This window comes from Sturnira hondurensis, unplaced genomic scaffold, assembly GCF_014824575.4.
Source record: "Sturnira hondurensis isolate 20B ecotype Veracruz unplaced genomic scaffold, ASM1482457v3 Scaffold0001977, whole genome shotgun sequence".
In the NCBI taxonomy this organism is placed as follows: Eukaryota; Metazoa; Chordata; class Mammalia; order Chiroptera; family Phyllostomidae; genus Sturnira; species Sturnira hondurensis.
In genome coordinates, this window is record NW_028074608.1 from 25,776 (window position 1) to 51,257 (window position 25,482).

The 25,482-nt window shown below is 39.9% G+C and overlaps 1 pseudogene; it reads left to right on the forward strand.

The window, feature by feature from the left end:
• Positions 1–12,180: 12,180 nt before the first annotated feature.
• Positions 12,181–13,115, forward strand: LOC118981505 (olfactory receptor 8B12-like; annotated as a pseudogene).
• Positions 13,116–25,482: the final 12,367 nt, after the last annotated feature.

The window sequence follows — 25,482 nt, forward strand, 5'->3', positions numbered from 1 at the left end:
TGATTTCTATCTTGACCCATTCGTTGTTTAATAGCATACCATTCAGTCTCCATGATTTTGTGTGTTTTTGGTTTTTTCCTGTGGGGTTAGTTTCCAATTTCAGTCCCTTGTGATCAGAGAAAATGCTTGGTATGATTTCTATTTTCCTAAATTTGTTGAGTCTCGTTTTGTGTCCTATCATGTGATCTATCTTGGAAAATGTTCCGTGTGCATTTGAAAAGAATGTGTATTTAGCTTCTTTAGGGTGAAGGGCTCTATATATATCAATGAGGTCCATTTCATCTACAGTGTCATTTAGTGCTGCAATATCTTTTTTGATATTCTGTTCAGAAGATCTGTCCATTTTTGACAGTGGGTTGTTAAAATCCCCTACTATAATTGTGTTGCTGTCAATATCATTTTTGAGGTCCTCTAGGATTTTCTTTATATATTTGGGTGCTCCTATGTTGGGTGCATATATATTTACGATGTGAATGTCTTCTTGCTGGATTCTTCCCTTGAGCAATACGAAGTGACCTTCTGGGTCTCTCTTTATGGCCCTGTTTTTGAAGTCTATTTTGTCTGATATGAGAATTACTACCCTGGCTTTCTTGTCTTGTCCATTTGCTTGGAAAATTTGTTTCCATCCTTTCACCTTTAGTCTGTGATGGTCCTTTGACCTGAGGTGGGTCTCTTGTAGGCAGCATATGTGTGGGTCATGCTTTCTTATCCATTCAGCTATTCTGTGTCTTTTAATTGGTGCATTTAATCCATTTACATTTTAGGTTATTATTGAAATGTACTTATTCTTTGCCATTTATGTATCTGTGTTCTTCTCTGTCTCTCCCTCTTCCTTCCTTTCCTTTAAGAAGCCCTTTTAGTAATTCTTGTAGAGCTGGTTTGGTGGAAGCGTATTCTTTTACACTTCTTTTGTCTTGGAAGCTCTTTATTTGGCCTTCTATCTTGATTGAGAGCCTTGCTGGGTACAGTAGCCTTGGTTGTATGCCTCTGTTTCTCATTACTTGGAATATTTCTTGCCATTGTCTTCTTGCTTGGAATGTTTCCATTGAGAAGTCAGTAGCCAGCCTTATTGGGACCCCCTTGTATGTGACTTCTTTTTTCTCCCTTGCTGCCTTTAGGATTTTCTCTTTGTCTTGGAGGTTTGCCATTTTAATGATGATGTGTCTTGCAGTAGGCCTCTTTGGGTTCCACCTGCTGGGGACTCTCTGTGATTCCTGGGTCCATGCAACTTTATCTCTCCTCAACTTAGGAAAATTTTCCATTATTACTCTTTCAAGTAGGTTTTCTATCCCTTGTTCTTCTTCCTCTCCTTCTGGAATTCCTATTATTTGGATATTATTGCGTTTCATGTTGTCTTCCATTTCTCTTAAATTCTCTTCATTTTTTCTGATTCTCTTTTCCCTTACTTGTTCCATCTGGGAGATTTTTTCTAACCTGCTGTCAATCTCACTTATGTGATCTTCCGCCATATCGATTCTATTCTTCATACCTTCTACTGTGTTCTTCAATTCAGAAATTGTATTCTTCATTTCCTCTTTGCCTTTACTGATGGTTTCTATTTCCTTTTTCATGTTAGTATAGTTTGCAGAGAGTTCATTGTAGGTCCCCTGTAGTTTCTGGTAGCTCGTTGTAAGCTCTTTGAATTTTCTGATAACCAGTGCATTGAATTCCACATCTGATAGTTGACTTGCCTCTATTTCATCTAATATTCTTTCTGAGGCTTCCTCCTTTTCTTTCATTTGGGGATTATTTCTTTGTCTTCCCATTGTTTGTGATATTCTTCTTGTTGTCCTCCTCTTCTTAAATTGATCTGTTCTGGTTCTCTGGGTTTATGGTGTGAACTTTTGTGGTAGGATACCTGTGGAAGTCACTGGTGCAGTCTTCTGTAGGTATCTTGTTGTTCTCCGCTTCCACCAACTCCTTTCTTTATTGTGCGTGTGTGATCAGTTGTGGGGGAGGCAAAATGGTTTATGATATCAGAGGGTTATTTTATGTTATTTACAAACACAGTGGGCAGAGAAGAAATAGACAATCTCTTGGCTATGTATAGAGTTAACCGTGCTCTTCAACCCAGCTTACCACTTTTAGGAAAGGGCGGACATAAGTTAAGTGTCTTGTTAAGAAGGGGGGGCTTGTGAGTTGTATCTAGAAAGCAATGTGGTTGCGGGTGGTCAGATTTGAGGTAAGGTGACAGTACAGGTTAGTAACTGGGTGTAGCACGTCAGTAAATAGAGTAATAGAAGTGAGACACCTGTAAGGTGGTCTAAGGTCCGAGAGATGTGTTATGAAGTATTACTGTTGTACAGAACAGCCCTTATTTATCCTAATATTAGAGGAACACTCAAGTGATAAATTCTATGTGATCTGTCTAAATGGGGGTTATAGAGCTTGGGTGGTATAGCAAAGGAAAGCACGTGAAGTATAGAAAATCATGAAAACACTGTGGAGGAAGGAGGAGTGGGAACCTGTCAGATAGTACAGTATACCCAGCCAGGATTAAAAAACCTGTACAGAAAGAGGTGGGATACAAAGATATACTTGAAATGAAAAAAGGAGTAAGAATAATACAAAAATAATAATAATACACCTCAAAAGACAACTATGCACCACACAAACAAACAGTCTGACACACACACACGCAAAAGTCAGGAGAAAAGGGGAATAAGCGGAAAATTTGGGAAGAACAGAAGGACTAAAACCAGACAAAAAGGAAAAGAAATGAGGGACAGAGTATTGAAAGATAGAGCAACAATACAGTTTATAATATATAAGATTAATTACAAAAGAGGTTGCGAGAGAAAAAGAAAAAATAAGAAAAGTAAAATTAAAAAAATAAAAAGGAAAAAAAGAAAGAGAAAAAGGGGGGAATGGAAAACACACACACACACACACACACACACACACACTAGAGAAGGAGGCAAAAAGAAAAAAAAGGAAGCACCCTTCCTTTGTTGGTTTCAAACTGTCCAAACCGGTTTTTCAGGTTGCTTGGTCTCTGAGGGCAGGTTTGCAGGCATGCGCTAGCAAGCTGCTGATTGGTCTGTGGTTGCGCACAGCTCCGTGAGGCTGCCTGTGGCCCGTGGTATCCGCACCATCCTTCTCCGAGGGACCCAGGCTTTCCCAATAGAGGCTTCTCCACAAAGCCTGTCTCTCAGCCCAGCCCAATCCCAAAAGACCAGCAATGACAGTGTCCTTCTTAAATCCCTCGGGCTGGCGGGCTGGCGGGATGGCGGGCTGGCGGGCTGGCGACCGCAGTGACCACACTTACCACCCTTTACGTTAACCCTAGCCCGCGGGTCTCTGTCCGGCACAAATCTGCCCTCCGAGACGGGGAGGGGAGAGTCAGATCTCTCCCGTGGAGTGTGTTGCCGGTCCACCAGACGCCAGCCCTCCAGCGTTCACCCAGTCACCGGCGCCCGGCCCTGGATTCAGATGGGGCTCCTGTTTCTCCCTGATGGTGCCAGCCCCCTTTGCGTGCCAATTCTCGTTGGTACTCAAGCTCCACCAGAGTTCCCCTGCCCTGGGAGTGCCCGGGCTGGGCGTAGCCCGAGGCCTCCCAAGGGCGTGCAGCTGCTTTTGTCTTCACTGGCCTTCTGGATTCCTTGCCGACCTGCCACTGTTTGGTTCCTCCGTTACACTCTCTGGCCTCCTATTTTCATAAATGTTGGGGAACTGTTGGNCAGCTGCTTTTGTCTTCACTGGCCTTCTGGATTCCTTGCCGACCTGCCACTGTTTGGTTCCTCCGTTACACTCTCTGGCCTCCTATTTTCATAAATGTTGGGGAACTGTTGGTTGATTATGCTATTCTTCGGTAGATCTGCCCGGATTTTCCACCAGATGCACGAGAGCTGGGTTCCCTCGGTGCTACTCTGTCAACATCTTAACCCTCCTTCAAAAGTAAATCTTAAAAAAAAGAAAATTAACTGTGAAAAGGTCTTCTTTTAAAGCAATAAAATGAATAGAAATATGAAGAATTAAGTGGCAATAAATACATATTTATCCACACTAATTTTACATGCAGATGGATTAAATGCTGCCATCAAAACACATACAATGGCTTAAGGATAACAAAACAAGACACTTACATGTGTGATCTTTGAATCAAAGACTCACACACACTGAAAGTAACGGGATGGAAAAATGTCATACATGAAAATGGAAACAAAGGAAAGACAAAAATAGCAAAACATTTTGAAGAAAAAAACAGAGTTTAAAACACATGCTATAACAAGAGACAAAGTAGGACCCAGCAACTTCACCTCTGGGTATTTATCCAAAGAAACTTGTATGTTCATTGCAGCATTATTTACAATAGCCAAGATATGGAAGCAACATGAGTGTCCATCAATAGATGAGTGGAGGAAGAAGGGGTACAGATATACAATGGAATATGACTCAGCCACCAAAAAGAATGAGATCTTGCACCACAACAACATGGATGGTCCTACAGGGTGATATTCTGAGTGCAATTAAGTCAGACAGAGAAAGACAAATGCCAGATGGTTTCACTTCTTTGTGGAATCTAAAAAACAAAATAAGCAACAAGCAGAAAAGAAAGAAACTCATTAATGCAGAGAGCATTTTAATGGCTGTGAGATTAGATTGTTTGTGGGGAAGAGTGAGAAAGGTGATGGGATGTAGGGATTAGGACGTAGAAATTGGTAGTTGCAGAATAGTCGTGGCGAGGGAAAGTACAGCCCAGGTAATACAGTCAATAATTCTGTAGTAATTATGTATGGTGCCAGATGGGGACTAGATTTATTGAGGTGACCTGGTTGTAAGTTGTATAAATGTCTAATCATGGGGTTGCACACAGGAAACTAACATGAAATTGTACATCAACTGTGATTGTAAAATAAGAGGAAATAAATTATGTATTTTTAAAAGAAAGTGAATAATAAAGAAATCTTCTATGTATTTGTCATTTCACTTAAAATGACAATGAACTCACTATCAGATAGGAACAGCATCAGTAATTTTAAGTGCAAGACACTTTTCTCCTGTTCCTTTGTTATTAGCGACCACTCTTTTAATACTTGTGGCCTGACATCACTATGCCATCTGTCTCTCAGGTCTGTTCTCTGCCAACTCTTGGTTTGTGTAGGGACAAATATTGGTGGCGTGATGACCCACTCAGTGGCGAATGTCAGCGTGTCTTTCTCTAACCACAACACCATCAACCATGGCACATGGTGCAACACACCTGCTCTCATCAAACTCTCTTTATTCACCACTATTCACAAGCATTTGGATTTCGTACCCATAAGCATTACAACTGACCATCTTTGTGTGGAACCTACTCATTCTTATTTTCCTCCCTCCTAAGGCAGATGCAAAAGCTGCTCTTTCTTCCCTTTGGGTCAGGAAAACACTTTACTTCAGCTCAGGTCCTGGGACCAGGAACAACATTGGGGGTTCTCAGGTGAATCTGAATCACACAGACGATTTCGTAGAACATAGATTCCAGGCCCCATTCACAGAGTTTTTGATCCAGTAGGTCTCGGGGAGGATTTGAGACTTTTCAGTTATAAGAAGTTCCCTAGTGATGCCTCTTCTGCTGCCTGGCTTGCAACCATGGAGAACCGGCCTCTTTTACAGCGAAGCAGCAGCCATGCTGAACTATCCTCTGAGCACCTGATTTCCTGAGGCAAAAACTCTGAGATTTTTCTGTTGACCCGGAGAAATGATGATATATCGTTTTACTTTTCAGTTTTCTTTCCTGAGCATTCTGAATTTTAACCGTTTTCTTTCAAAAAGTGATGGGTGTCATTTTCTCCCCAAATAATTTTTCTCCCACTCTTTTGCATGCAGCCTTCTCTACTCTTCAATTGGTTACCTTCACACCACTCTTGCATTGGGTTCCCCGAAGACCCTGAGATGAAGGCTTAGGTGACAGTGATTTGTCAGGAACCCTTCCAGGTAAACCCGATAAGAACTCAGAAGTGAGAATCTAGGAGGCTGTGAAAGTGCGTATGGAAGCACCATGTGACAACCGTCAGTGACAGGCCACACACCCGGAGCTGGTTCCATGAGATCATAAGGGATTTCCAGCCAAGAGTTGGTGATATTGAGAGAAACGGCTGGACCTGACCACAATGTTGAATTTGCTGCTAGTTCTGGAGGGTTTAAATAAACAATGAGGCTTAGCTCGCCTCTCTGGCATACTGGAGTTGTCAAGTGAGGAAGAGTGAGCTGGGGAGGAGGGAAGCCCAGGAGGCTGCCCCTGCACATACACAAACTAAAACTAAACTAAACTGAAAGGAAATAATTTTAAAAAACATTTTCTTAAGATTATTATGCACCCTAACATGACCTGCTAACAGAATGGAGCATTGCCTTTTGGTAAAACTGATTAGCACAAAAGGAGAGAATTGGATCCCAAGGATGGGAGCTGCCTAGTGATACAGACCACTGAAACACGGGAAGAGTGAAGTGCTGTTGTTGACCAGTCTGGCCAAAGGACATCTCTGTTCTATCATTTAGCAAATCTGTGTTCTATCGGCTTAGGACACTTTCAATTTCAAGAAAATAGCCAAGGATCACTAAGCAGTTTTTAACACTTTTCACATGGAAAGAGACTTAGGTGAAACAAAGAATGTTGTGAGGCAGTTGCTGTACCACACAGTTCTGTTTGGGTTGTGGGTAACTGTAACATATATGCTTGGGGTATGGCGGAGATGTTTCTAGATTTTTGACTGAAACATCCTGGAAATGATAACTTCAGATGATCTTCCTCACATTTTCTGCCCCTGCTGGGTGATCTCCAAACTACAATTTCAGACAAGGTTTTTCATGCAGTGGGACACAATTTGAAAGTGGATATGGAAGCAACTCCATAGGGCAGAACTTTGGAGAAAATCCCAGTAACATCAGCAACAAGGAGAAGTCGGCAGCTATGACCTTGACCAATGTACTATGAGTTTACTTAAATGCATCAGAGAACTTGATTTTGTTGTGCGGATGGCAGTAGAGATCTAAAACTTGACTGGAACAATTACCCTAGTGAGGTCTTTATCTTCTTGATGGATTCAACTCTGTTCCTGATTTGTGCCCTGAAATTTCTCCTCTTTTGGTATGATATTTTACTCCTGCCACATGTCTTTTGCCAACATATGTGAATCACATTTATACAATTGTGTTTGAGACCCCAACAATTCTCTAGAAATGTTCAAAAATGCATGAATTGGTACAGGAAAAATCGTGAACTTTGAAAATTGAAGACATAGACTTCCATAGAAAACTTTTCTTTTCTTCTCTTCTGTTGGAATCTAGGAATTTTTCCCTTTTTAAAAAATTATTTATTGTTGTCCAATTATAGTTGCCTGCATTTATTTTCCACCACTCCTCCACCCTCCCACCACCCTAGCCAAACCTACCCCTCTCCCTACCTTCCACACCACCCGAGCTTGGTTGTGTTCATGTGTCCTTTATAGGTGCTCCTGAAAACCCTTCCCCTGTTTCCCTCTTAATCCGTTCCACCTCTCTTCTGGTTACTGTCAGATTGTTCCTAATTTCAATGCCTCTGGTTATATGTTGCTTGCTTTTTTTTCTTTTGTCGATTAGGTTCCATGCATTTCTTACTATATGACCTGTTAAACTTTGTTAAAAATTGCATTTCTTACTATGTGACTTTGGGTGACTCGTACATGCTTCAACTTAATTATTCTTAAAATGAAAAAAGGGATACAATCGTCATGCTTTGTGAGGATTGATTATCACATGGTGTGTGTGAAGGAGCTTTGCGAACTACAGAGAACATTGTAAATGTCATGTCTTGCCTTGACTTCAAACCCAGTGAGTGTAGGAATGGAGAAGGAGACACTGGAAAATCAGCTGTGCAAAGGTCACCCTTGTGTTTCAATCTCTCAGGCTCATAGCATCCTGATGGTTGGTTCTCAGCATCACTAATGGGTTGCCTGGGTCTAGCGACATATCTGGGAATGTGATTCTTAGTGACTGAAATCTGGGCTCACTAACGGAAATTTTGTGCTGCTGCCGATAACCTAAACCAGACAAAAATGTTACTAGGAAAGAGGTATATACCGATATCCTTCATGAATTTACATGCCAAAAAATTGACTAGAGAACCTGGCCAGAAAAAAAAAACCCAAAGGAACACAAAAGTAGTTTTATATAATTTTGAAGTAGAGTTTGACCTTAGTAACATAAGGTTGACCTCATATTGAAAAATCAGTTAATGTCCTATGTAAGGGAGATAGAAAAATTTCAAATAAACAACCTAAGCCTACTTCTACAAGAACTAGAGGAACAACAAGAAAAAAAGGCCAGAGCAAAGAGAAGGAAGGAAATAATCAAGATCAGGGCAGAATTACATGACACACAGACTAAAAGAGCAATTCAAAGGACCAGTAAATGCAGGATCTGGTTCTTTGAAAAGGTATAAAAATCGACCAGCTTTTAACCAGATTCATCAAGAAAAAGAAGACAGAAAACTGTACATGAACAATAATTAAATTAAAAAATTAAGAAATAATTAATATGTTGGTGAAAATAAAAAATAAAGAAAGAAAAAGAAAAAGGACCAAAATAAATGAAATCAGAAATGAAAGAGAAGTTACAACCGATACCACTGAAATACAAAGAATTGTAAAAATTACTATGAACAACTACATGCCAAGTAATGGACAACGTGGGTGAAATGGAGAAATTTCTTGAAATGTACAATCTCCCAAAACTGCATCAAGAAATAGCAGAAAGCCTAAAAACACTGATAACACCTAATGGAATTGAAGCAGTAATCTAAAAACTCCCGGCATACAAAGCCCTGGACGACTGGGCTTCACAGTTGAATTTTACCAAATATTTAAGGAAGAACTAACTCTCATTCTTCTCAAACTATTCTAAAATATTCAAGATGAGGAAAAACTCCAAAATTTTTTTACAATGCCAGTATCATTCTAATTCCAAAACCATGTAAAGACTCAACAAAGAAACAAAATACAGGCCAATATCACTGCTGAACATAGATGCTTAAATCCTCAACAATACACTGCATGTCTGAGTTCAGAAATCCATTCAAAAGATCATACACCATGTTCAAGTGGGATTCATCCCAGGGATGCAAGGATGCTACAATATTCACAAATCAATCAACATAATACTCCACATAAACAAAAGTAAGGAAAAAATCACATGATCAGATCAATAGATGATGAAATATCTCTTGACAAAATCTGGCACGCATTTATCATAAAAACACTCAGCAAAAGGGACTAGAGGATGTGTACTTCAACATAATAAAAGCCATATATGAGAAACCTACAGCCAACATTATCCCCAATGGGAAAAAAATAAAAGCTTTTCCTTTAAGATCAGCAACAAGACAAGGGTGTCCACTTTCACCACTCCTACTCAGCATAGTACTGGAAGATCTAGCCACAGGGATCACACAATAAAAACACTAAAAGGCATCCATATTAGGCTGGAGGAAGTATAATTGTCAATATGGCAGATGACATGATACTGTATATAAAAAACCCTATACTCTCCACCCAAAAACCACCTGACACTTTCAGTGAATTTGGAAAAGTAGTGGGATACAAGGTCAATATTCAGAAATCGAGGGCATTTTTGTACACCAACAGCGAAATATCAGAAAGAGAAACTGGGGGAGGAATCCCATTTACTAAAGCAAGGGAAAAAAAAGTACCTAGGGATAAATTTAACCAAGGAGGTAAAAGACCTGCAAGAAATAACTGAATATAGAATATTGATTTCAGTTACTCTCTGCTTGTATAGGATCAAGTGAACAGTCAAAACAGCTTTAGAGAAGCCTTGGTTTGATTGAAATGAAACCTTGAGGAATTGGAATTGAAGCTCCCCTGGATACCATCTCTGAAGAGGAAAGGATCTCAGAAGAAATTTTCCTCCTATTGCATCATGCTTACAAGAACCGTCTGAGATTCTGAAATGAAACTGAACGTTTTAATGAGTCCCAAGATCTTTGACCTTGGGTCCTAAGTACATACTTGTGCTACTTACTGTAGTTTCCTGGTAATAGATTTTTTTCTCTATTCTTTCCACATGTGCAGCGGGATCAAGAACAGGGACTGGGATTCATTAGTGTCACCTGGGCAGTGGCCAATTCTCCATGCAAACAGGCATATGAGGCACCATCTATGCTGAGCTTCAGTGTGGAGAGGGCAAGTCCTCACTGCTGTATGTGTACACACTCAGACACACACACACAGACCCATATGCAGTGGTTTCAGTCACACGTGCCTAGAAGATGATGGGTTCTGCCTTTCTGTTCCACTCTCATAATTTCTCCCAAAGAACTTCAGACCTTAACTCTGACCAAAAACATACATAAATCATCAGCTAACCACGTCTTGAACTTCCCCAAATAGAGATTCATTTTTGAACACAAAATTTACCATCCTTACTATGTGAACTCGCCTGCCAAAGTGTATTGGATGCAAATTGACACATAGAATTTTATTAATCTTTATATCAGTCTTAGCCAAAAATCTACACTGTGTCACTTGTGGTTATCTGAAACCTCAGCAAGGTCTCTTACCTCCATCCTGTTATTTGGTAAAAATGTCCTTGCCCACAGTGATAATTCTGCTGGAGTACTGTATAAAATTGTGGGGACCAAACCCTGATGCCTGGGGAAGGTGCTGAATTAAGCCATGACACCCAGCCTTTCAGTACACTAAGTGGAGTTATTATTAAGCAAAGGCTTTCCAGGTCTCTCTCAAGTCATAGCTCAACTGTCAGATTCCACTATTTGAACTGGAGTCTCTAACTCTTGCCCTTTCAACCACTCTCCCCTTTGTGCTGCCCCGCTCCCTAGCCTTCCTTTTCTTCAGTGCACTTTCATGTTTCTTTCATACATTATGAGTGCAGACAAATAGGTCTACCCTACAAGGTCATTCCGAGGAATAAACACGGTACAATTATGTATGCGATTTTCTGGATCTTTCAGATGAGGGTGCTGGGTCAGATACACAGGTCAGTATACAGTAAGCACTCAGTACAAGAAATCTTTTCCCAGGTGCTTTGTTCTTAATTGTTCTTATAAACATGTACCTGAATGAAAGCAAAGGGTATTAACAGCCCTGTCAGGCACCATCAAGGGCATAAACAAACATTTCCTCTTCCTTAGGGAGCAAGGATCCTACAAGGAGACCCAGTAACTAGGTCACCGTGGTCCCTAATCCAGAATAACACTCTTCAGTCTCTGGTTATTCAGGGATATTATAAAATTTCCCTTCCATCCCTGGAAGCTGGCCTGGGGGCTCGGGACAAAGTAGGTCAGAGACCATGTTCTTCAACTCAACAGGAGAACAAAGAAAAACTAAAGGTTTTGAATTTTGAAGAGTGAGGCAGAAGCAGAGCAGTCTGAGGTCTGAGTTGTCCCCTTCTTGTCACCAGGGCCATCTGAGTCTCCATGAGAGCAATGGGTGGGAGGCAGCAGAGTCCATCACTGTGATTGCAGGCAGAAGGAGGGTGAGTGCCTGCCTGACCTGATCTGTGACATAGGAGAGTGATTAGGGTACAAAGCCCGAACTCAGAGCCAGACATCCTGAGTTCTTCTGCTGCCACTTAGAAGGACCTGGACTTGTGCCCAGTGTCCTCACCTGTTCAATGAGTTTAATCTAAATACCTGAGACCATTTAAAACAGTGCCATTGGCATAGCTAGTGTTCAGCAAGTGTTTCTTTTTTCTTAGCTTTAGTTAATACTTTACCTTATTACTTCAGTATTATTTTCACATAGTATATCCACACCCATTCCTGCTAAAGACTCATAGCAATACAGCCTCATCTTCCTGTTCTGACCAGTACTGACTAAATGTGGAAGGTCTAGGGCAACTGGCTTGTGCTTCCCAGCATCACTGCAGAGACGGGCCCAGACCACACAAAAATGGGTCCAGGGCTGTAGAGGGCAGGCAGTACCAGAAAAGGGTCACTGTAAGGTTCCAGGATGCTCCCAGCAGAGCTTTGTCGACTATCTCCTCACTTGGATGAGCCCTTACTCTGGAGCCAAATTTCACCCACCAACAGTTCCTAGGAAGGTTGAAGCCATGTGGGTACCATAAAAACAGAGATGCAGGGACAAGGAGATGCCATCTCAACTCTCAGGAGTGAGTTATTTTTCTCTCTTTATGTGAGCAACTCTTTTCTATTTCCCTCTGAGACAATCCCAGAGGAGGATGGCTGCAGATAACACCTCCTCTGTGACAGAGTTTATCCTTGCAGGCTTAACAGACAAGCCAGGATTCCAACTCCCTCTCTTCTTCCTGTTTCTAGCCTTCTATGTGGTCACCATGGTAGGGAAACTGGGCTTGATAATACTGATTGGGCTGAACTCTCACCTGCACACCCCCATGTACTTTTTCCTCTTCAACTTGTCCTTAATTGATTTCAGTTGCTCCTCTGCCATCATCCCCAAAAGGCTGATGAGCTTTGTCTCAAAGAAGAACGTCATCTCTTACACAGGGTGTATGACTCAGACATTTTTCTTCTGTTTCTTTGCCATTTCTGAATGCATCATCCTGTCAGCAATGGCATATGACCGCTATGTGGCCATCTGTAAACCACTGTTGTACACGGTTACCATGTCTCCTCAGGTGTGTTTATTTCTTTTGCTGGGTATCTATGGGATGGGAATTATGGGGGCTATAGTGCATACAGGTAATATACTGTTTCTGTACTTTTGCGCAAAAAACCTTGTCAATCATTATATGTGTGTTATCCTTCCCCTCCTTGAGATCTCTTGCAATAGCTCTTACATTAATACTCTGGTGGTCTTTATTTTTGTGGCCTCTGGCATTGGGGTGCCCATTGTGACCATTTTTCTCTATTATGGCTTCATTCTTTCCAGCATTTTCCACATTAGTTCTACTGAGGGCAGATCCAAAGCCTTTAGTACCTGCAGTTCTCACATAATTGCAGTTTCTCTTTTCTTTGGTTCAGGAACTTTTATGTATCTCAAACCACCTTCTATTTACCCCTTGACCAGGTAAAAGTGTCATCTCTCTTCTATACCATTGTGGTGCCCATGTTGAACCCACTAATCTACAGCCTAAGGAACAAGGATGTCAAATTAGCCATGAAGAAATTCTTCAGCAGAAAAATCTTCTCTTGAACATGGCTACGAAAAGAGATCCAAAGCTTTGTTTACCAGTGTAGTTTTCTTAGTTTTTCAATCATGGAAACAAATATCCAAACTTGCTCTTCTGTGGGTAGAAGACCTTTTAAATTTGTTCTCAAGTACACTATTTCCCTTCGTTCCTTACTGCTTTCTAAGTATTCCAATCATTTTTCATGAAAATTGTTTCCACAGTTATATAAATTTACTCTTGAATTGGTGCAAGAAACCATTTAGACCTGAGTCTTGTGTGACACATTGCATACTGTAGACACATATTTTTCAGGTTGCTCCTAGACATGCACACAGCTGGTGCCAGACCTGGGTCTGGAATCTAGGCCCTGGCCTTGTATCCACAGAGCTCTGCTTTCCTTCAGTCATATTTTCTTGATCCATCATTTCATAGTAAGTTTCATTTCAGGGGGGTGTTTTGGTTTTTTGTTTTCTAATTTTGCATTTAAAGAGGTCTAATTCTATTTAAAGGAATGTCATGAATCTTTTCTAGGGTTAATTTTGGAACTTCAATTTTGCAAGGTTGTTGAAGGTGAAAAAATGTAGTGATTTGGTCTTGGCACAATGACTTTTACACGTTTTAAAGTTTTTCAGGGGGAAAGTTTTATTTAAAGTCAAGCATGGTGCCCATTGACATGGTGTACAGAGCTCTAAAGACAGAGGTTCACTTATTAGAGCGTTAACAGACAGATGTGCAAATTTAAAAGAGTTATTTCCTGACTAATAAAGTAGAATCTGAAGCCTCAGTTCAAGGGTTTGAATGCTGTAACTGAGTAATAGTTTGGGGTGCAAGCGAGCCATGAGAGCAGTAGAAGCAACAACTTATTAAGGAAGCATTTGCCCTTGTATTTTAAGGCGTTGTGTAGAGCTGTGATCTTTAACAGTAACAACTAAGGAAACAATAGTGGTCTCAGGACAGGTTGTGTATTCACAGTACTGGGAAAATGGAGGTACAGCTTAATCCAGGGTACAACACAAAAACACCCCTTTTTAATTACAAAATCTTTTATCAAAAAATCATAAGCATGTAATTCTATAACATAACAATATCACACTCAAACATACCATATAGCATTTAGGGTGAGATGTTTAAATGAAAACTATAAATTATCACACCCATATTACCACCTTACCCACCACACTGACGCAGGGGTTACTTCTGCCAGACCTGCATAAAGTAAGAGAACATTTTTTGGTCTGAACACAACTCTTTTATTGGTATAAGAAATGGTATGGGAACTGTTTGCAAGATCTTTTGACTTGTAAACTTTTGCTAGGAAAGTTTTTTTCTATTAGAAGAAAAGTAAATGTTGGACAAATGGGTCTTCCTGTCCTTGAGAATGACTCTGGAGATGAGGATATGTAACAAAAGTGGTGGAAGTGCAGGGGATGGTTGTGATTTGGGTAGTGAAGTTGAGGGGATAGCCATTGAATCCAGGATACTGACGGGTTGGAAATGCAGGGAGAATGATGGAGGATCAGTAGAAGGTTAGTAGATGGAAAAACAATCCCACCCCCTTTTAAGTTAAAGTATGATTTATACACAGAAAAATCTTGAATGCTCAATGCATTTTTTCACATCTGTAAGGCTACGTAACCATCACCTATCCTAAGATACAGAAGATCTTCGTTTCAGAATATCCCTGTCTGCCTCTGCCCAGTAAATATTACTATACAGTCTCTTCCTGGAAATAGCTGCTATTCTCACTGTTACTGTTACAGACCTAATTCACTTGTCCTCGAGCTTCCTATAAATGTTAAATACTGCATTTGTTTTTTCATGTCTGGGTTCTTTCTCATAATATAGAGGTATTGTGCATCTTACCCATAATGTATGAACAGGTACTTTGCTCTTTATTATTGCTGTGTAGTATTCAAGTGTATAAATACAGAGCAATTTATTTATCAACTATTCTCTTTATGGACATTTCACTTATTTTGAGTTTCTGCATATTATTAATAAAGCTGCTATGAATATTCTTGACATGTAGTTTCTTTGAAATACACTCATTTCTCTTGGGCCTATCCATAGAGGTGGATTCACTGGATCACAGAATATGCATCCTTCCAGGACATAGGTCTGAGCTAGATATGTACACTGGGCAACTACCAGTTGTACTGTCCACTGGCAGTGCAATGGAATATATATACTAAAGGGAAATGAGGCTTTATAACCATGGGTCCCTGACCTGTTTTGGCCAATATCATAGGGTAAAAATAATTTATTATAATAATTCCACAAAAATAGGACCTGGTTTCAGAGGAGCCTGGGGGACTTCAACAGTACATGCTGGTCACATGGGTGAACTACGCCGATAGTACCAGAGTCATATTACAATAGCAAAGTCAGGATTTTTTGGACCAAGATACTTTCTGTGGATACTGGTGCTGCTCTATGTCCTGGAAACCAAGAGGATCTTCTGCAGCCCAGTAGTGGAAGGACTCGGAAGCCAGGGCCAGAAATATCTGGATCCCTCTCATTATGTACCATCCCAGTTATTATTTTATTCTTTACTCATGATAAAAGGCTCTGTGAATGTAAAACGTTTGAGTCTCCTGAGTCCTTTCAGCAATGGAATGTCCTGGCTGGGTGCCTCAGTTGGTGGAAGCTTTGTCCTGGACAGGTTGCATCCCCACTCAGGGCTCGTGCAGGAGGCAGACAATTGATGTTTCTCTGGCTCTCTTCACTATCTAAAAGCAACTTTAAAAAACAACATATCCTTTGGTGAAAATTTTAAATATCAGATGCTATGTAAACCATAGAAATGAATGAACATGGGATGAGGAGATGAAAAATACAAGGTTGGGAGGGTGTGGGGAAAAGGGGACTCTGGTCCACTGTTGGTGGGATTGCAGACTGGTACAGCCATTATGGAAAACAGTGTGGAATTTTCTCAGAAAACTAAAATTGGACTTGCCTTTTGACCCAGCAGTTCCACTGCTAGGATCATATCCTAGGAACCTTAAAACACCAATCCCAAAGAACCTATGCACCCCAATGTTCATAGCAGCACAATTTACAATAGCCAAGAGTTGGAAGCAACCTACGTACCCATCAGTAAATGAATGGATCAAAAAACTGTGGAACATATACACAATGGAATTTTATGCTGCAGAAAGAAAGAAGGAGCTCCTACCTTTTGCAATATCATGGATGGAACTGGAAAGCATTATGCTGAGTGAAATAAACCAGGTGTTGAAGGACAAATACCATATGATCTCACCTTTAATAGGAAGCTAAAGAACAAAACAAACAAGCAAGCAAAATATAACCAAAGACACTTAAATAGAGAACAGGCTGACAGTGACCAGGAGGGAGAGGGAAAAGTGAGGGAGAGGGGAGGGGAAGTAGGGGAGGGATTTAGAGGAACATATTTAAAGGATATATGGACAACAACTGAGAAGGATAGAAATGGGAGGGAGGGGGAGCATTGGGTGGGATGGAATGGGAGTAACAGACAAAAAACTGTACTTGAAAAATAATTAAATAAAACAAAAATTTTAAAAAAGAAAGACGAAGTTGGAAATTTGAGGAACTTCAACACTGAATGATGGACAGGGAAGAGGATAGCTTTGGTAGTGGACCTAACACCGACGGGCATGTATGGCAGGCTTAGTCATCCTGTTTATGGACTGGAAATCCCAGACTGAAACATTTTTGCTTTCCCTAGGCCACACAACTTGTTCTTCAGACCCCTATCCCCGTTTTTTCAACTACCTCACATGACTTCTGAATGAAAAGTAGTTTTTATAAAAGTTCCCTAAAGGAACCCTTTGAAAAGTACCCCCCAAAAGTTACAGAGGTTTTGTGGCTTTCTTGACCAGTAGAGATGTTTAAAAAATAGCAGAGTCTTCTCTATCCCAAAATTAGGATGTCTGAGACATTTCTGTTCAACAGGGAAAGTCTATGAATCTTCATTTTTAGAATTAGTCTTTTTAAATCAATTTAGACTTCCCCACTATTGTCAAGAATAACCTGCCCTCCATCAAACTCCCTTTAAATAAGGCCACCTCCTTGCACTTTCTCCCTCTCGCACAGGTTTGGAACATGGCATGCCTTAACACATATATTTTATAGTGCTGGCATTAGGGCAGCTTGTTTTTTATAGCCTTTGGATAAATAGCCTTTATAGTTCTTTGGATAAATGTCAGTTAAAAATGGATTCTTATTTTAAGAGTCCCAAATTGTGGGCTGTGACAAAACTGAGCTCTGGGAAGCTCCTGACTTGGGAAGGCATCCCAGCTCTTTCTGTCACTGAGTAATTTTCTTTTGCCAGACCTCAAAATATGGTGACTCTGGTGGTCACAACTAAAAGGTACACAACATCTAGCATGACAGTCAGTTCAATGTCAATGTTAGCATATTGCAAATGTCCAAAATATTGGCAGTGAAACCAGTTATGTGTCATCTGTGTTATTTATTTACACTTTGGACTTGGGCTTGCCACATATTTATTTATGAGAAACCTCTGATGAAGTCCCTACTGTTTGAAAAAATAAATGTGTTGCTGAATTTATCAAGTTTCTGATATGGGCTTTATTGAACCATATTTATATTATGGAACTTAGTTTTTATTGAGTTTTTATTGAACTTAGTAAATATTTTAAACAGTATGTGCCTTTGTCTTTGTGTTCAATATTGGCTGTGTAAGTTAAACAGTATTGCAGCATATGATCTTGCCTTGTACTCACTTATAATATAGTGGGGCCTGGGGGATTTTAATCCCAAAACTGTGGATGAAAAGTGAAATGCAGAATTTGACCAAGTGGGTAAAACAGACATGAAAGAATAAGGATCCTATGGCCCTTTATTCATTTGAAATTACTTATTAAACATTACAATAGTTGATGCTCACAACAACCCTCTGTTAGGTGTTAATGTCTCTGCTTATGGAATGGCTGCTGAGGTGCAGACACCACATGATTACTGGACCAGTGCATGACATGATCATTGCCCAGGTCATATGGCTGCGAAGCCCACACAGGGTCACCCCATTCACCTTATCTGGCACAGGTACTAACTACTTCCTCCTCTCCAGTATTGAAAATGTCCGTCCTTAACCCTCCACTCATGGTTGCTTGGGTAGCTGTTATGTGTAGATTTCCACTTCCTGACTCCTTGTCCACTGACAGTTCTTTCTGCCATTCCTCTTAAGTGAACTTTCAGCATTTGACAGTCTATTTTCTTTATGTTCCTTTCCCTCTGTCCTGGGATTGCAATCTTAGTGTCCTTTGATACTTAGCTTTTCCTTTTCCTTCTGCCCCTGATCATTAGTCTAGCAAATCCTGCTAATTCCTCTGTCACTACAAATACCTAGAGGCTGAGACCTGTCCCAGATAAGAGATAACCATGTCTGGTTCCTTTGACTCAAGGAAATGTTCCTGTACAGAGTAGAATAAGGAAAGCTCCTACCTCATAGGATTTTTGTAAGAATCAGCTGAATTAATATGTGTAAAACACTTAGCATAGTTCCTGGTACATAGCAAGCATTTAAACAAATATAAAATATTAGTATTAGTATTCTTAAACTCACTAGATGATATTTTTAAGCATGCTAAATCTGTGCTTTCTATAGATTTCTCATTTTCCATAAAGTACATAATATTTTATTTTATGTACATAGGTGTTCACTACCTGTTGATTACCCTGGGTACAGACCTCCAAGTTGCCTTCTAACTCTAGAAATCCTTTATGTAGAGACTCATATGCTAAGCAATTGAAAATGCTTGATGAAAGTAATTTGAGATCAAACATAATGCAGAGCCATGTAACTCCCAATGTATACTTTCTCAGGAGCTAACTGAGGCCATTTCAAATGAAAACATTTCAGCTGCCATCTTGTCACTTTGGTGACATCTGTGCCTCTTCTCACAAAATTGTCACTTGTGGTCGCCCTCCTCTGGAGTGCAGTGAGGGTCCATGCTCTTGAGACCCAACTCTTGCCCCCAGAAGTCTGAGCATCCATGCTTGTTCATGGGAGACATTGTTTTGAATTTATATGTATCACACGTGAAATGACACAAACATCAGAATAAAAAATGATGGAAAAATACAAATAATATAAAGCAGTACTATATAAATATTGGAGTTTTTGAAAAATGGCAGGTCTGCAACTAAAGGAATATGGTTAAAAATAGTTCTTCCTACACTGTTTCCTGCCTGGGCTTCGTGTGTTCTTTAGGTAACAGGACTTGCATGGAGCCCCAGCTGAGGAGATTTTGAAATGTAGTTTCCACGGGAACAGGCCCTGAAGTGACATAATGCCAGAGGAACTTTTCTTAGTTGTTCTGTCATCCAAACAAGGATCCTCCAAGGCTCAGAGGAAAAAGTCAGCTCCTGATGGAGCTCGGGCCTTCTTCGCTTTCTGGGCCCCCAGGGACACTTTTCTTGTGAGGCTCAGTCCAGGTCTGTACTGATGATCTCGTTAATAGTGACCAGAAGACAGAGTGTGGCTGTTCTATTTGTATGTATCAATTATATGCTAATTTCATTCTTGGGAAAGTAAATATTATATGTACAATATTTTTCATGTATTCTTGCATGTTTTCCAGATATGTCATAAAGTAGTTTATAATTAAAAATAATTTTGCCTCTACTAAAAATAGAGGTAAAATTAAAAATAATTAAAAATAATTATTATAATTAAAAATAATTATTATAATATAAAATAATAAAAATAATTATTTAATTATTACTATAATTAAAAATAATTTTTCCTCTACTTTGCATGCCTCTTATTCCATTTGCATCTATAACTGCATTTTCTAATACTTCACTTAATTCATTGTTAAATAATACTAAAGACTGTAGTCATCTTGGTTTTACTAGTTCTAATTAGGAATGCTTCTAAAGTTTCCTAATTAAGTGGCTGACATCTGGTCTGAGTCGTATCTATTTTTCATCATCTTAGAGAAGTATCGATCATTCCCAGATTCAAAATAAGTATTCTGAAAGCATGAAAAGATGTTGAATTCTGTCAACTTCTTTTCAACTTCTTTGGAACTTGCTCCCTCAAATATTCCTCATCGTTCTTAGATCTTTAAACTATCCCTACAGACTCTTGTACATTTAAACATATGCAATTCTGCTTTTACCCTTAGGAGTTCCCTTTGCTTTTTTCTTCCCCATTTCTGTCCAAAATTAAGAGGAGTAACCAGTGCTTCTTTCTTCTTTGCATTCATGGTCTTGTGGCTATTTTTGTATGTTATTAATGCAATTTTTGTCCATGTCTCCCTTTCTACCCCAGCGTTGTAGTGTAACACCCTTATTCAGATGCACTTATATTTCAACACCTGACCAAATCAGTGCCAAGGAGACTTCACATCTGATTTTCAGGGCATCCCTGAACCTGAGTCCAGCTCCTATTTATGTGACTTTGTCTTTCTTTTTTAAAAGAATATATCTTATTGACTATGCTATTGAAGTTTTCCCAATGTTCCCCCTTTATGTCCTCTCTGCCATATACCCCGAAACCTTCCAGCCTTCCCTGCTTTGTACATGTCTATTGGTTGTACATACAAGTTCTTTGACTTCTCTATTTCCTATACCATTCTTAACCTCTCCCTGTCTATTTTATGCCTATCAATTATGCTTCTTATTCCCTGTACCCTTCCTCCCTCATTCTGCTTGTCCCGCACTTCTATTGAAAATCCTCCATGTGATGTCCATTTGTCTGATTTGCTTCCCATTGTAGTCCTTTGCTTAGATTTGGTTTTCAGTTTTTCAAAATGTTCATTTGTTGATAGTTGTGAATTTCTTGTCATTTTATTGGCTGGTATGGCTTAGTGGATTGAGCACCAGACTATGAACCAAAGGGTTGCTGGTTTGATTCCCAGTCAGGGCACACACCTGGGTTGTGAGCCAGGTCCCCAGTGGGGGGCACTTGAGAGGCAACCACACATTGATGTTTATGTGAATTGATTTCTGTCCTGAAATCTAGGCATCACGCCACCAGGTGGAAGGCGTCGCTCTCTCTAACCCAAATTTGAAGATGTTATGCCCTCTCTAATTTTTCAGTGCATATGAAACTTCAGTTATGCAAGATGAATAAATTCTAGAGATCTGCTATGTGATGCAAAGCCTCTAGTTAACAATACTTTATTGTACACTTACAACTTCTTAAGATGATAAATCTCATGTTAAGTGATCTCAACACTATAAAAAATAAAACCAAAACACCTAAGACACCCATACTAGGAACATAGCATTAAAAAGCCCACCATATATGATGTCATTTTTATGAGAAAATACATAGCATTATTTAAGCAAGTGAATTTTAGGAAAAAATGCATCATTCAATTAACACCCTGTTTTAAAGAAAATTTTTCACAGTTACTGGGCATGATTTGATTCCTGTATTATTTTTAAAATGTAGTAATTTTGGAAGTATGGAATAATAAGTGAATAAAAGTGTGAATCTTTCATGTAGTGACCTTCTGCCTGACCACTGTGCAAAGCAAAATGGAGTTGTCTCAGAAAAGTCAAAGGTGGAACTGCCTCATAACCCAGCAAGTCCACATCTGGCAATATACCCAAAGAAACCCAAAACACTAATTCAAAGACTTTCTGCTCCCCAGTGTTCATTGTAGCAGTATTTACAATTGCCAAAATATGGAAGCAGCCCAAGTGTCCATCAGTGGATGAGTGGATTATAAACCTGTGGTACATTAACACAATAAAAGACCACTAAGCTATAAAAAAGAAGGAAATCTTACCTTTTGGGAGAGCATGGATGGACCTGTAGACTATTATGGTAAATGCGATCAGCCAGTCAGAGAAAGACAAATAAATACTATGTGATTTCACTCACCTGTGGATTCTAATGAATGAAATAAACTAACAAACAAAATAGAAGCACAATCATGGATACAGAGAACAGACTCACACAGAGGGGATTTGGGAAAAAAATCAAGGAATTAAGAAAAAAATTAAAAAGCTCCTAGGCAGGCAAAAGTAGCATTATCACCAAAGTGAAGAAGTGAGGGAGAAAGAGGGGAAATGTGGTGATGGAAGGATACTAGACTTGGGGTGGTGAACACACAATGCAACATACAGATGATGTGTTATGGAAATGTACCCATGAAACCTACATAACTTAATTAGCCAGCGTCACCCCCCAAAAATTCAATTAAAAGTAAATTTTAAAAAAAGAAAATGAACTGTGAAAAGGTCTTCTTTAAAGCAATAAAAAGATTAGAAATATGAATAATCAAATGGCAATAAATACACATTTATCCACACTTATTTTACATGCAGATGGATTAAATGCTGCCATCAAAAGACATACAGTGGCTTAAGGATAACAAAATAAGACACTTCCATGTGTGACCTTCAAATCTAAGACTCACACACACTGAAACAAAAGGAAATAAATTATATATTTTTAAAAGAAAGTGAATAATAAAGAAATCTTCTATGTATTTGTCATTTCACTTAAAATGATAATGAACTCTCTATCAGATAGGAACAGCATCAGTAATTTTAAGTGCAAGACATTTTTCTCCTGTTCCTTTGTTATTAGTGACCACTCTTTTAATACTTGTGGCCTGACATCACTATGGCACCTGTCTCTCAGGTCTGTTCTCTGCCAACTCTTGGTTTGTGTAGGGAAAAATATTCGTGGTATTATGACCCACGCAGTGCGGAACGTCAGCGTGTCTTTCTCTAACCACAACACCATCAACCGTGGCACGTGGTGCAACACACCTGCTCTCATCAAACTCTCTTTATTCACCACTATTCACAAGCATTTGTATTTCATAACCATAAGCGTTACAACTGACCATCTTCGTCTGGTACGTACTCATTCTTATTTTCCTCCCTTCTAAGGCAGATGCAAAAGATGCTCTTTCTTCCCTTTGGGTCAGGAAAACGCTTTACTTCTGCTAACGTCCTGGGACGAGGAAAAACATTGGGGGTTCTCGGATGAATCTGAATCACACAGACGATTTGCTAAAACATAGATTCCAGGCCCGGTTCATAGAGTTTCTGATCCGGTAGGTCTCGGGGAGGATTTGAGACTTTTCAGTCATAAGAAGTTCCCCAGTGATGCCTCTCCTGCTGCCTGGGTTGCAACCATGGAGAACCGGCCTCTTTTACAGCAAAGCAGCAGCCATGCTGAACGATCCTCTGAGCACCTCGTTTCCTGAGGCAAAAACTCTGAGATTTTTCTGTTGACCAGGAGAAATGATGATATATCGTTTTACTTTTCAGTTTTCTTTCCTGAGCATTCTGAATTTTAACCGTTTTCTTTCTAAAAAGTGATGGGTTTCATTTTCTCCCCAAATGTTTTTTCTCCCCTTTTCTTTTGCATGCAGCCTTCTCTACTCTTCGTTTGGTTTCCTTCCCACCACTCTTGCATTGGGTCCCCAAAGACCCTGAGATGAAAACTTAGGTGAGAGTTGTCTGTCAGGAAGCCTCCCAGGTAAACCCAGTGAGAACTCAGAAGTGAGACCCTAGGAGGCTGGGAAAGTGTGTATGGAAACAGCATGTGACAACCGTCAGTAACAGACCACACACCCGGTGCTGCTTCCATGAGTTCATAAGGGATTTTTAGCCAAGAGTTGCTGATGTTGAGAGAAACGGCTGGACTTGACCACAATGTTGATTTTGCTGCTAGTTCTGGGTGGTTTAAATAAACAAGGAGGCTCAGCTCAACTCCCAGGCTTACTGGAGTTGACAAGTGAGGAAGAGTGAACTGGGGAGGAGGGAAGCCCAGGAGGCTGCCCCTGCACATACACAAACTAAAACTAAACTGAACTAAAAGTAAATATGTTTAAAAAGCATATCCTTAAAATTATTATGCACCCTAACATGACATGCTAACAGAATGGAGAATTGCCTTTTGATAAAACTGATTAGCACAAAAGGAGAGAACTTGATCCCAAGGATAGGAGCTGCCTAGTGATACAGACCACTGAAACACGGGAAGAGTGAAGTGCTCTTGTTGACCAGTTTGGCCAAAGCACATCTGTGTTCTATCAGCTTAGGACACTTTCAATTTCAAGAAAAGAACCAAGGATCACTAAGCAGTTTTTAACACTTTGCACATGGAGGGAGACTTAGGTGAAACAAAGAATGTTGTGAGGCAGTTACTATACCACACAGTTCAGTTTGGGTTGTGGGTAACTGTAACATATATGCTTGGGGGTTGGGAGAGATGTTAATAGATTTGTGACTGAAAAATCCTGGAAATGATAACTTCAGATTATCTTTCTCACGTTTTCTGCTCCTGCTGGGTAATCTCCAAACTACAATTTCAGACAAGGTTTTTCACACTGTGGGTCACAATTTGAAAGTGGACCATGGCAGCAACTCCAGAGGACAGAAATCTTGGGAAAATCCCAGGAATATCACCAACAAGGAGAACTTGGCAGCTATGAACTTGACCAAGGTAGTATGAGATTACTTAAATGCATCAGAGGTCTTGATTTTGCTGTGCGGGTGGCACTGGAGATCTAAAACTTGACTGGGACAGTTACCCTAGTGAGGTCTTTAACTTCTTGATGGATTCAACTCTGTTCCTGATTTGTGCCCTGAAATTTCTCCTCTTTTGGTATGAAATTTTAGTCCTACCACATGTCTTTTGCCAACATATGTGAATCACATTTATACAATTGTGTTTGAGACCCCAACAATTCTCTAGAAATGTTCAAAAATGCATGAATTGGTACAGGAAAGATCGTGAACTTTGGAAATTGAAGACATAGACTGCTATAGAAAACTTTTCTTTTCTTCTGTTCTGTTGGTATCTAGGAATCTTTTCCTTTTTAAAAAAAATCATTTATTGTTGTCCAATTGTAGTTGTCTGCATTTCTTTTCCACCACTCCCCCACCCTCCCACCACCCTACCCAAACCTACCCTTCTCCGTACCTTCCACACCACCCCCAGCTTCGTTTCCTTCATGTGTCCCTTATAATTGCTCTCGAAAACCCTTCCCCTGTGTCCCTCTTAATCCCTTCCACCTCTCTTCTGGTTACTGTCAGATTGTTCCTAGTTTCAATGTCTCTGGTTATATGTTGCTTGCGTTTTTGTTTCTTGATTAGGTTCCATGCATTTCTTACTATGTGACCTGTTAAACTTTGTTAAAAAATGCATTTCTTACTATGTGATTTTGGGTGACTCATACATGCTTCAACTTAATTATCCTTAAAATGAAAAAAGGGATACAATCTTCATGCTTTGTGAGGATTGATTAGCACATGGTGTGTGTGAAGGAGCTTTGTGAACTACAGAGAACATTGTAAGTGTCACGTCTTGTCTTGACTTCAAACCCAGTGAGTGTAGGAATGGAGAAGGTAACACTGGAAAATCAGCTGTGCAAAGGTCACCCTTGTGTTCCAATCTCTCAG